The sequence below is a fragment of the Saimiri boliviensis genome, chromosome 6 (genome assembly GCF_048565385.1).
Source record: "Saimiri boliviensis isolate mSaiBol1 chromosome 6, mSaiBol1.pri, whole genome shotgun sequence".
Classification (NCBI taxonomy): domain Eukaryota; kingdom Metazoa; phylum Chordata; class Mammalia; order Primates; family Cebidae; genus Saimiri; species Saimiri boliviensis.
This window is the reverse complement of record NC_133454.1, coordinates 74,501,474-74,514,822: the sequence shown is the minus strand read 5'-3', so window position 1 is coordinate 74,514,822 and position 13,349 is coordinate 74,501,474. Positions and strand designations below refer to the sequence as shown.

General features: G+C 42.3%; 1 pseudogene; it reads right to left on the bottom strand.

The window, feature by feature from the left end:
• Window positions 1-368: 368 nt before the first annotated feature.
• LOC141579918 (methylcytosine dioxygenase TET1-like) lies at window positions 369-5,366 on the bottom strand (annotated as a pseudogene).
• Window positions 5,367-13,349: the final 7,983 nt, after the last annotated feature.

Below are 13,349 nucleotides of genomic sequence, written 5' to 3'. Positions count from 1 at the left end.
AGTCAGAACCAAATCATTTTCTGAGTGCTTTACTCCCAAATCAGGGAGTATCTTATAATTTTTTTTTCTTTTTATAGATATTCAAATATCTATAGTTACAATTTTTAATTTTATATTTTAAAAACGGGACACATACCCACAATTGCCTACAGTATTCTGGTTTGTAGCCTGGGAGGAAAATACCATCCCACATAGTCTAGGTATGTAGGCTGTACTGCCTAGGACTGTTAAGTACACTATGAAATGTGTACCATGGGCGGGGCAATTTCATTCTCAGAATATATCCCTGTCATGGACACATGTACTTCACAAAACTACATTAGAGTTGTCAAGGTAACTAGGCAACAAGCTTGCCTACCTCTCATTTTCTACATTGCTTGTAATTGAGTAGTGTGTAATGAGCCTAAAGGCAAAAATCTGTATAGCACCCTGGATTGCAAATCCATATGAGACAGTGCTTTGGGGCTCAGGCCATTTGTAAGGAGCATTAAAGGTAGCAATTGGATTTAAAGGAACAGAAAGGAAGACGGGCAAGTCTCGGACAACACCCCCACTCATACCAAGAGTTTCTTGTCGGTCTAAAAGAGTACTGAAGATGCCTCCTTGGACTGAAATAGCACCAGGAGTCTCGGGTGGATCTGGGGTCTAACCCAGGGCCTCACCACGACCTGGGTCATCCCCAGGAAGTTCCCATTGAAATGGGATAGCACCAAAGGCTTGTCTTAGAGAGGTGGTATCAGAAGTATACTGTTGATTTGCAGTAGCTTTGAAGGTATCTTGATCTGGTTTAGCACCAAGGGTCACTTGTTTTGAGCCTGCCAAGTGGAATTTTATTACAGAGGTAGGAGATGTACACCCACCAAGAGCCAAGGAGTTAATAAGGTTATACCGGAATTGAATCTTTGGAGGTGAGGTAGCAATCATGTTCACTTTTAATGAGATCCAGGTAAGAACTGGGTAAGCTCAGGAGTAGAATCTAAGTTAACTCTTCTAACTGAATGCAGGGGTTTCTTTGAGGTAACTTTGGGGGTTGCTCTTTGGGGCAAAGGAGCACACAGTGTGTCCTGAGCAAACAATTTTGGGGAACTAGTATCATTCCATGTCTCTTCAGAGAATAGTTCTTTACCACAGCATGTCCCTTCCAGTGGAGCAGGAAGGGTCTCAGCTGCAAGGCCTCTTTGGGTAGGGATACTGATTTTTTGAATCCTCACCTCTTTGTAACCAAGACTGCGTTGTCTCTTGGCTCTTAACTTTTTATTAAAGAGGAATTTTGCCCACCAATTAGTCTATATCAGAAAGGGCCTGGGTGTCTTGCATTGGAAACAATTCATTTTCTGAGTGCTTTACTCCCAAATCAGGGAGTATCTTGTCATAATTATGTTGCTTTTCTAAACCCTTAGAAAGTGGAACCTTTTTGGATTTGGCTATGACCAGTGGGGGTTGGGAGAGTCACCTGCTAAGAGGTGCTTCATAGCGCCATTGTAAACCCATTGCAGGTTAAGGACGCTCTGGGTTCTGACAAAGAACCTCAGTCCTATCCAAACTCATGTGTGCTGCCCCAGCTCTTGTCAGGCTTCTGACCGGCATAGGTGGTTTCGGATCTTTTTTTAACATCTTTCTTGAATTAATTGCTTTAATTTTCCATGGCTCAGTCTTGACCAATGCCACATTCTTATTGGCTGCCTTGGTTGTCTTTCGTAGTTGGCTGTTTTTCTTGTTTACATCCTTTCTCCTGATCTGGAAGGCCTTGCATGGTGGGATCAAGAGATAGCTACAGAGTAGAAAAAAAATCATAGGGCACAGGGAAGAGTCATTTGTCCTTTGGAAAGCCTCAGTTCTGAGGAGTATCTGCATGCACTGCTGTTGAGCTCAGTCACACTCCTAGGGTAGCACATGGCTTCCAGCTCCAAGCCTGTACCAGTCCTCAGGAAACCTTTCCAAATCCCTCTCACTCCACAACTTTAGAGCCTGGGGCCTCCACAGGTGGGAGGGGTGTGGACAGGTCAGGAGGAAGACTACAGGCTCCCAGCACAGTCAAGTCCTGAGCCCCTGGGGTGGGGAGCCGCTTCCCACAGGTCTACAGTGGAGATATGCAGGTAGGGCTGCATTTCTTGGATGGGCCAGGAGGGTGTCCTGGTTTGGCAAACCCAGGAACAGAGGGGCCAACAGCTGCCTGCCCAAAGCAGTACAGGAATGGACTGCACAGCCACTCCCTGCCAGGTCAACCCCCAGGGCAGCAGTGCATCCCCAGGACAGACCTCAAGGAGTCCCTTTATTCCTTTTTAAGTGGCTTTGACAGAAGTCTTTGAAAAGAGATCTCAGAGGACTCTACTCATAACAGGTATTAGTTCTTCCCAAGGACCAACTGCTGTGGGCATAAAATTGAAGACTTTCCTGTGGGACTTTTCATAATTGGGTTAGAATAGGTCTTCCGAAGAACAGTTAAAGGTAGAATTAGGTATCTCAGAGGCCTATTGCAGGGGGCTGGAGGGAAAATGGCCATAGAGGAAGATGGAGAGAGAGGGATCTCAAGAGGCTAGGAGCCATAAGGTCACAATGTAAGACTCACCTTTGGGAAGCTGGAAAATTAAAGAAGTTAATTCAAGAAAGATGTTCAAGAAAAAAAACCTTAGCTGTCTGTGCATCTAAGAATGTTTTGGGAAACATTAATGGAGACCTTGAATAAGGGCATCTATGAGGAGTCCAGTATCTCACAAGATGAGGCCTGTCTTAATAGCTCTGTGCTCATTCATTGGTCAGAAACAACTGAGGGGAAGTGGAGCCTAGACAATGCCGTGTATTTCTAGAGCACAGTGACTGAGGCTATCCCATATACTGTCAGCATTCAAATCTGAAAGGCATGTTTTCACGGCCACCACAGTCCATTCTTGTACTGCATGGATCTCCTTCTAACAGATGTGGGGAGCATCTCCTTCATAGCTCCAGCAAGCCTCCCTTGCTGAAGTAGAAACATAGAGGAAGGTTAGTAGAATAAACAGCCCTTTTCTCTCAAGTTTTAGGCTACAACTCTTCCCCTCATTTCTTTGCTACTCAATTCTTCTCACCCTCAACTATGGCCATTGCAAATCTTGGTGGCTTTCCTAGTGGGGTGACCCCAATCCTTTATTCCTGAGAGGACTATTTAATTGTACCCTTATCTGGTAAATGATCCACATATATGCCAGTAGTCACAATTGGTCAAGGAAGCACCAGAAAATGTCCAAGTGGATCACCTGGCTTCACATATTTTACATATCTATCTTCATATACATTATATAAAGGCAACCTTCTCTTCCTGCTAATCAAGGTCAATTACTTTTGCCAGTATGGCAAATCCTCCTCACCTGTTGATCCTTGGGCATAATAGTCCAAGGTATCCTGATGGCAGCTTTAAGTTGTAGCTCAATGGGACCTTCAGTCCCTTACCCAGAATGAACCTGCTTTGGAAACCAGAATCTCCAATCCTGCAGAGCCAACACTTCCAGAGATGGGAAGTCGGTCTCCCAGTGGACTATTAAGGATGACTATATGGGATATTCCTGTTTTTACCCTTGAGTTCTGGTTTATGGTACTTCTATTGGAGATTCAGCAGCACATGGATCTCTAAATACACATAATGTATTTTAAAGGCTGACATTCTGCTACTGTGAAGTGTTTTTCTGAGATGCTGTTTTAGTTCTGTTCTGAGAAGGTATCCTCAATATCCTGAGGACAGTTGCTTCTGGTAGTTGAGATAATGTTATACTAGTGAATCCCATGGTCGTCAGCCCTATTCCATCCTGCATATGATTTCCTGTGAAACATGTCCACTCCTTTGATCCTGTGCTGTGTCAGGTCTCTTGCCTGCAGATAAGGAATTTTGGAAGCCATCAAATCACTAATGGCCAAGGCTCTGTGGACAAGAAAAGCAAATACATGCCCAAAACAAATATATAACTGAGTAGAAACCACTGGCCATCCCAGAATAAAGAGGCTCAATGTAGATCTGAACTGCCACTAAGTGGCCTCCTTGAGCAACACATCTGGGCTTCAGGAACCATACATAGGATCTTCTGCTGCCACTGATGCTATTCTATAGCCCATCATCCTAGTTCTGAGCTGAACAATGAAGGCTAGCTAACTTCGACTGGCAGAATCCCTTTCTCTACTTGATTGTTCAGTGCCTCATGGGGTAGATGTCTTTTAAAAATAAAAGAATCTTCACAATTTGGACCTGACTCCTCCCATATACTCATATTTATGCCTCTCTCCCAGTCCTTCTTAATTCTAATCATCTGGTCTCTTTCTGAGCCCCTGACCTGACAGAAGGCCATTGGCCACTGCCCAGGGATTTAGAAAAAAAATCTCATTTCGGGCCACTTTTTCTTCCACAGGAAGTGATAACCAGGTATAACAAGTCTCACTAATTGAAGACTGCTTCTCCGTTCCCTTGAAAGTGCCCTCAATATGGCTGTAATGTACATGCCATGCATCTTAGAACATAGCTTACCAACCCATCTGTAAACAGGCTCTAACTTCAGTTGGTCATGTGGCACTACTCCGTAGGGCCACTGACCGAATGTGAGGAAGGAGGACTGGTGCCAATGTTGTGGGTGCCCTGAGTCTGGGCTACCTGCTCATGCGGCTTATGCTCTCTGGTTCTGTCAGGCTTGGTTCCAGATTTACCACTTCCATCTTGTGGACATGGACAGGTCCAGTAGAAACCTACAGTGTTATAAGTCAGACAAACGCATTTCATAATAGGCTGTTTTGAATGCATGATCACTTGGTACCCCATGACCACCGCCTGGTAAAATAGGAATGATTTCTCAAAAGATCTACAATTGTTTTGCTGATAGGCAAGACTAATTTCAAAATACCCGGGATCTCTATAGTGATAATTCCATAAGCCTCATCCTGCGTCTCTTCCTACCACTGGCACCTCCAACACTTGTCTGTCGGTTCCTGAGGTTTAAGTAGTAGTGATGCTTGTACCAAAGCCTGGACCTGCTGTAGCACCCATTCCTGCTGTGGACCCTCTTAAAGTTGGAAGCCTTCTATGACTTTTCATACATGGGCCAGGGAAGGATTCCTAGGTGATAAGTGTTATCTCCAGGATCCAAAGAGGCCTACTACTCATTGTGCCCTCCTCTTTGGGATAGCAGATGCAAAATGAAGGCTTTTTCTTTACTCTGGAAACATTCAATGTAATCCTCGACCCAATTAAATACTTAACGACATGATGGGTTCTAAAAATTCTTTGCATTTGTCTCGACCCTCTGAAGCATGTATCTTACTAAGACCTTTACAAAGTGCCTTTTTCATTTGGCACAATCAAACGATACCATTGGATCACTGATGTTCTCTGGGATGTTCAGGCAGACCATGTCTTTTAGGACTATACTATGGCACATGACAGTGTGCCTGAGGCAAACTGTAGGAGTTCTACTTTCTATCTTGTATAAATATGAACTTTCTGATCGTCATGTAACTGGAATAGAAAGCAATAAAACTGCGAAGTTCTCTATCATGCATTCAAAAAGCTTTCTATTTTGGTGGGGAGGGTGGTTTAAGAAAAGTTTATATTATTAAACATCCCAAAATAGTAATTTAAGTGACTAGAAAAATAACCAATGAATAGGTCTGTGGACTCAGGATACATGGAGACTGTTTATAGTAGGGACTCTATTCTATATATTAGTCTATGTAGTAAATGGAAGAACCATGACTGTACTTCTGATTTCTGGATATCAATGTCAACTCAAATTGTTCAGTAATCTTCAATGTCTAGTTACTCTTTCCCCAAAGTACAGTTTCCTGAATAATCAGATACCTTTGAGGAGGAACTGAGATAATCATGGCATATAATGGGGGGCTTTTTCAGGGCTTTTCTACTTAAGGATTCAGGTACCACTTCAGTGAGTCCTAGATCTAGAAACTGACACAAGTTTGGGAATTGGGCCTGACATTGAATTCACTAGTGATTATCCCAGCCTCCTGATCCTCCATTTTTGTCTTGCTCATAAATGGTGAGCAGAGCCTTGCTGGCCACATATCTAACTTGGTCCTTGGTGGACAATACTTAATCTCCAACTCTTGCTGGGTCAAGCTCCCTTAGTGTCTCCTGTGACCTTGCCAGCTCTTACAGAACTGCATCCTTCTTCATGTTAAATGTTAACACCTGGCTTCACTATAGCTTCCTTATCCCCATGGGTATTAATAAGACTGTGACTACCTCTGCTGCCATGTGTTCTGGCCTGAAGAAAACCATCACTGCACTACTTAGTAGTGTTGGTGTCCATGTCATCAGATCATTTATGATGGGAACACTGTCCTCTGGGTTCTCCCATTGGACACAATCTTCTGGCTCTTCTGCCCTTATATGTCTATCATAACATGTTCCCTTCCCTCTTCCTCTATCTTCTTCCAGATAAATCTAAGTATTTTGCTTTGCTGAGCACTGGCCATCACTACTTCTCAGGCTTACAAGAGCCACCCTCATGAAGCAAATCTCCCCAGCCCCCATCCCAAGACATGGGACAGGGGTGTGGCTCATCTTTTCAACTACCATGCACACGTAAACACCTTACAGGATGAGGAGCATGCAGATGGGCAGCACAGGACCCAGTGCTCCAGCCCTACAGCAGCATGTAGGGCAGGAACCTGCAACTCCCGAAGCCCAAGTGTATGTGCTACAATGCGTTTTTTTATCCTTGCTATCCGCAGACAGCTTAAGTGTTAAACAGCTCAGTGGACCCTGTGCCTTTTTGCAAGAGCAGAGGGCCAGTGTAACAGCTTTCCATATCCTGATCTCTTGTCTGGCATCCAGAAAAAATTGGATTACACACAAACTTGAAGGATAAATGTGGGGGTTTTGAGTGGTGGATGCGGTTTTCAGCTGGATGGTTGGAGCTGGAAAGGGGATGGAATGGGAAGATAATCTTCCCCTGGAGTTTGGCTATCCAGTGGCCAATCTCTTCTCTGACTACCTCCACCAAACTCCTGAGTTCATATGTTTCTTTTCTCTTTGCCATACTGTTCTGTTCTTCTGCTCTTCTGTTCATTTTGTCTGCTTATATGTTCATCTGCTCATCTGTTTGTAAAGCTGGAGTTCTGGGGCTTATGTGGGTATAGTATAAGGGGACATGGCAGGCCAAAAGGCTACTTTGAGGCATGGAAATGGGAATATCTGTTTCTGTATTATGGCCACAGGTTTCCAGCCTGGACAGAATGGTGCCTTTGCTGAGGAACTGCCCTCTTCTACCCAGTATTTTCCTGTCTCTTGTCTGTATCATTTTTCCCTCTGAAGAGGCTTATCTAACTGCAATTAGAATATGGATAATAACCAATGTTAGCTACTTTCTGCTTGACAAGTGGTAGAGTTTAAGGAAAAACAGTCAAATTCCTCCCAGAGATTTATTTAAGGCTCCCTGGCAAGAGAGCCGTTGTCTGAGATTTCAGTTGCTTGATCATTTGGAGTTTGGCTGCCAGGCAAGAGAAATAGTTTTATAAGGTTAAGTATGCATGGGTTAAACATGTGTATGATACAAGGAAATAATCTACTGCCAAAGATTATGAAAATAAGTGAAATATATTAACATGGTACCCTGAGCTCTTTCACCCTGGTGAAAGAAATTAAACCTCATATAGGAGTAGTTAAACTTTAGAAGAGGTAACAGTTCTTGACACATCTGTAGCAATTAATAGGTATGCCTTGGGAATTCTGGGGTTTGTGGTCTTGCATGGTGGCCATAAACGCTGCTTCTGCTTTTTTGTCTCCCTATCTTTATTGTGAAAGGCTGAGGTAGCTACTCTCCAGAGGTTCTCTAAAGTACTGTCTGGTCCCAGGGCCCATTTCTGGAATGTCCTCCTGATAACAGGGGCTGCCTGAGTAATAAATTTATCCTTCCTAATTCCTCAACTGAATCAGGAGATAGCCTTTCTAGCCTTTGCAAAAAGATAGACCATGATAGACCAGGTATTTAATGAAATTGATTTTTATTAAATTACTGGTCTGTCTATAATTGAGGCCTCATCCTAGTTCTACATAAGCCCTCCATGATGCACACCTGAATGTCTCAGCTTCCAGTCTCCTCTAGTCATTGGAATCCCATCAAGGGTCATTTGCTGGTATGGCTTTTCTTCCAGGTGGATGAAGTTTGCCCTCCTCCCTGATGTTATGTGACACAAAGCTCATCCCCAAATTTTTCTGCCACTGGCAGAGCAGCTTGCTTCTCAGTGTCCATCAGGGTTTGATTTCAAATAACTTTTTCAGGAGAGCTTAAATACTTTGGTTATATTCTAAAAAGCCTGGGTGTGTGTGTGTGTGTCTCTCTCTCTCCTTCCTCCCTCATATGTATATGTATAATATATATAGAGAGAGAATGTCAGTTATCAGTAAACTTGCCAAGATACCCTTAATCTTCTTTCATTTCTATAGAGAATAGGACCTGGACCTTACTGGAGCCAAATTCACCAGCCATCTGTTGGAGGGGCAAGAGTGAGCCTGGGGCTTGTCTAAAGTGAGGATTTCTAGGAGGGGGCAGGTGAGAGACTGAAGCTGGATAGGGAGATTGGCATGGACCTGCAGGAGCAGGACTGGAGGGAGCTGGCTTCTCTGGGGGTGCCTCTGGAATTCATTTATTAGTTTTTTGGGGTGTCCCCTTGTGACCTTTCCTCAGAATGCAAACAGGAGGGCTGCATTAGCCCTACACTATTGACAAAGCTCTACATTACCTGCAAGGTATACAAAAGCTGTACATATGGAGCCTCAGATCATCTGTCCTCATGCCTATATAAAAAGGTCCAACTGCCCAACGGTATTGAAATAAATGACCCCTGAGGCCAAGCCAGTCCTTCATAATTAGGCCAAACCTTTGTGCAGAGGGTTATGAGGCATTTTGTTCTCCAGGTATTGAGTGTTAAAGCAGTCTCCATGGTTCAGGATACACTCGAGTGAAGAGAACTGGTTGCCTGTTCTGAAAGAGAAATGGAGGCATTCCTCATCTCCTTTCTTTCAGCCAAAATATAGGGTGTGAGGAAAAAAGGCATTTCTATTCTTTTGATTTTTTTTGTCCCCAAGTCCCAGTGACCCCAGACAAATGCCACCCGCGGGTGCCATTGCAACCTGCAACCGTGAAACAGATCACCTAGAGAATAAGAATTTTCCATCCTTACTTGTGCCTTTGTTTTCTCTGCTGTTGGCAACTTTTGACTTTCCTGGGCCTTATCCATGCCATGGAGCACGTCCTCCTTCCATGAAGCAGGGGTTTAGTCGATAGGAATATGTTCTGCCTGTTTACAATGTGCCTGTGCCTGTCCACCTGGCTTTGGATTCCTTAGGTTTGTTTTTTTCTTTCTAGGGCTTCAGTCTGAAGCCTGGAATCGAGTTTAGGACAAAATATTTCAGAGACTGCATTTATCTGTTAGTCTCAAATGAGTCCTGCCAAATTTGCAATTATTAGCCAGCAGGGGTCATTCCTTCATTTTTTTCTATCACAAGCAGAGTGCTGGGGAAAGGAACCCTCTCACTTAGAGAAGGAGGGGGAAAAAGAAAATGGGTATGGGAAAGAAACACAGCATAAGGGGCAAAAAAGGGAGATCTGGGGGAAGAACCTCCATGCAGGGTCCAAGAGGCAGCTGCAGTTTTCTCCTGCCCTTTGTGGGCATTGGGCGTGGCTTGAGTGTGCTGCCGGACACACACACAGGCACCTGAGCTGAGAGGGAAGGTATCACACACCACATGCACCTGCAGCTGTTAGGATGGGCCGTGGATGGCACCTCTAAGATACCACATGGCTCAGAACTGTAACTTTTGGCTGAGCCAAATGCCATCATTTAATGTCATTGCTGTAGTCTGTAGCAAAACCATTAACATTTATTAAAAAAAAAAAAAAGCCATTTCAAACCCTGAAAGGAGAGATATCATAACAAAGTCTAGGGGTCTTGGCCAATGGAGTTCAGTCTTGGAGTCTTCCAGCAAAAGATGCCTTTGGTTGCCCCAGGGCCTTACTTCAGTCCCATGTGACAGCTATACCTCTCACAGGAAGCAAAGCCAATATTCGTTTTACTTACAGGAAAGGGTTGGCAGGATCATGGAAAGAGACAGATCTGACAGTTCTTTAACTTGCTATTTTTTGTATAGCAGACAGGCCCCCAGAGGAAGCAGAGTTCCCTGACACCTATATCAGGACATGTGATAAGGGTGTGACTCATCTGTTTGGATGCTGTGTATGCTCGAACCCCTTATGGGATTGGGAGCACCCCTGGGCTCCAGCTTCGAGGCAGTGTCTGGCATAGGAACCTGCAACTCTCAAAGCCCAAGTGAGCATGTGTTAGTGTGTTCAGTGGGATAGGTGGGACGCTGGAAAGGGGATCAGAATTGACTACTGGATGAGCTGAAGTGTCTAACTTTCAGGCCAAAGTCAAGGCAGAAACTTGGAATGGTAAAGATGGATCCTCCAGAGAGTGAATGATACTTTCCAGAGGGCGACTTTGGAAAAACGAAAGCTGACCAACGCTCAGTTTATGTGGTGCCCAAGTCAAAAATGGGAGGTGTTTCTATTTTGCCATCTTGGCCCTTCATTCCTTTTTTTTTAATTTCAAACAAATTTATTTCCTCTTTGTGAGAAAGAGCATCCTAAAAGCAGTGTAGCCAGTACACAATAACAATGCTGCAGAACATTGAATAAGCTTTTTAAAAATCACAGGGCAGAAAATGAGATGGTAAATGGTTAAAAGTAGGAGTCCAACGAAGTAGGAATCCAATTTGGTTCCCTCAGTGTGGTAATCAGTTTAGGAAGTCCATGATAATTACAACAATGGAATGGAAGCATTTCAGTCGATATTAGATATTTTCATATACTTGTTGTGGTAACCTGCAAGAAGCATCACAAATCCCAATAGTCCCAAAAATTAACATTGATCTCTCAAGTTTAGATTAAGAAACCTATTAAGAGATACATCAATTTGAATTACTGCATACATTACCATGGATTATTCTGAAATATTTATTTTTAAAATATTCCTGAGGGGGTTTTTTCAAGTTTACTGTGTCACAGGTGGTGATGCAAAGACAGGTGACAGATTATGCATCCACTCGTCTATTCATTGTCTGAGCCTATACTTATCAATGACTATCCAATAAGTTTAGGATGCATAAAGAACCATAAAACTTTATTCATTAAATCTGGTGAAGAAATAATTTCTAGTAGGGGCTAAGGCCTAAAATCTAAAACATAATCTCAGTATTCCTGATAATCTAATGCTAGTGAACATCTTACTGAAGCAGCTGAAGCAATAAACAATCACCTATTTACATACTTCCATGTATAAGGAACCTTAGGCTCACAAAAATGTGCACGTTTTAAAATGGAAATCTAAGGCACACAAAATACTGAAGTTAATGAATTACCTTATTACATTTCAACAAGCAGAAATCTGTACACAATGTTCTATCAATGGACATTTTGCTTACAATCCCTTCATATTCCTTTGGATTAGTCAAAAGCTCAAAGCAGATACTTTGTACTATATTTTATCTTAATAAGTTACAATTGTTACTTTAGAGAGCCTGCTGGACTGTTTGCTTTTGCACCAAAATAGTTAGCGGTTGTGGGCTTCCTAGGGCATTTCCAAGGGAGAAGCACCATCAGGTTCTCTATACTCCCCAGGAATCTGACACTTTCAGTGTTACAGCACCTCTGCGTTTTAACATAATCAAGGATTTCACTGAAAGTTCTCCTTGTTCTATGCATGTTGTTTGGGTAATCCTTTTTGTTATGCAATACAATCAGTCAAAGTAATAGGAAAAAATGGAAAGACTAAACTTGATGCCTATTTTCCTGTTACCTAGAACACAGGCAATTATCAGAAAAGATTATTTTCCCAACTCTAATATGCTAAGATAAGCAAATGAATTAGCTCTTAATGGACAAAGTCATGTTTACAGTACCATTCCTCTTGTTTGACTTGGATTTGGGGAGGCATTTCATAGTAGGGAATTTCTTTTTAAAATATTTCAAGAATTTCTCTAATTCTGTCAGATGTCAGTACAAATGCCTGTCTACTTGATTTTTGTATTTTATCACCTTGAGATATTAGAAGCATTTGACTCTCCTGAAACCTATTCTGTCCCATCATCTCCTTTTGGAAATACCTCTCACGTATTAGAAAGGTAGAATGAGCCGGGCACGGTGGCTCAAGCCTGTAATCCCAGCACTTTGGGAGGCCGAGGCGGGTGGATCACGAGGTCAAGAGATCGAGACCATCCTGGTCAACATGGTGAAACCCGTCTCTACTAAAGATACAAAAAATTAGCTGGGCATGGTGGCACGTGCCTGTAATCCCAGCTACTCAGGAGGCTGAGGCAGGAGAATTGCCTGAACCCAGGAGGCGGAGGTTGCGGTGAGCCGAGATGGCGCCATTGCACTCCAGCCTGGATAACGAGCGAAACTCCGTCTCAAAAAAAAAAAAAAAAAAAAGGTAGAATGAAACTTAAGATAGGTTGCTCAATAAGTCGGAAGAGACCAATCTAGTTCCAAAGAAAATGTTAATATTGGTAATGCACTTTCTAGTTCCATAATTAAGAAGTTCTGAATCTGTTACATACTGGAAGTTGCTAATATTTGAATGTAAAAGGACACCGTTAAAAGAACAAACCATATACATGATCAGAATACATACTGCAGTTAATAAGATGGAACTCTATACAGAAGGATAAATGACTTCTCTAGTATGCAACTATGCACAATAGACAATAGGATTCGTATATTTCAGGTTACTTTTAAATATAGAAGGTGCTTTTAAAATACATTTACAAGTTATGAACAGCCTCCAACCATTGCTAACAATGATTTATTTTACACAGGAGAAATATTTTGAGAAAACATTTCATAAGTTTATTTCAAGAGAATATGCCAATATTTTAGCAATAATTGAAAGATGTTGGGACAATTGCACCATGAAATAATTCAGCTTATCTTTAACTGTGAATGTGGTTAAGCACCAGAAACTGTGTAGAGTTAACACTGTGTCTTGATTTTACATCATAGAACATGAACCTGTTAAAATTTCCTAAACATGACTTATTTCATAGTAAACAGTTAATTTAAAAGCTCTAAACTAAGTGATTCTACCAAGGTTGCCTAACTAATATTTCTTTATGTATTTAAAATGATAAAACTCTTATCTTTGCTTAAAATGTGCACCTTCTACCAATTGTCAAAATAGTCAGAAATACCCACATTTGTTTTTTTATCTCAGACTTGAAATGGGTGAGATGAAAATACACTAAATGACAACATGACTTTTAATAGCACCTTGAAAAAATGCACTGAACTAGCAAGGCATTAAAAGGGGGAGAAAAACCT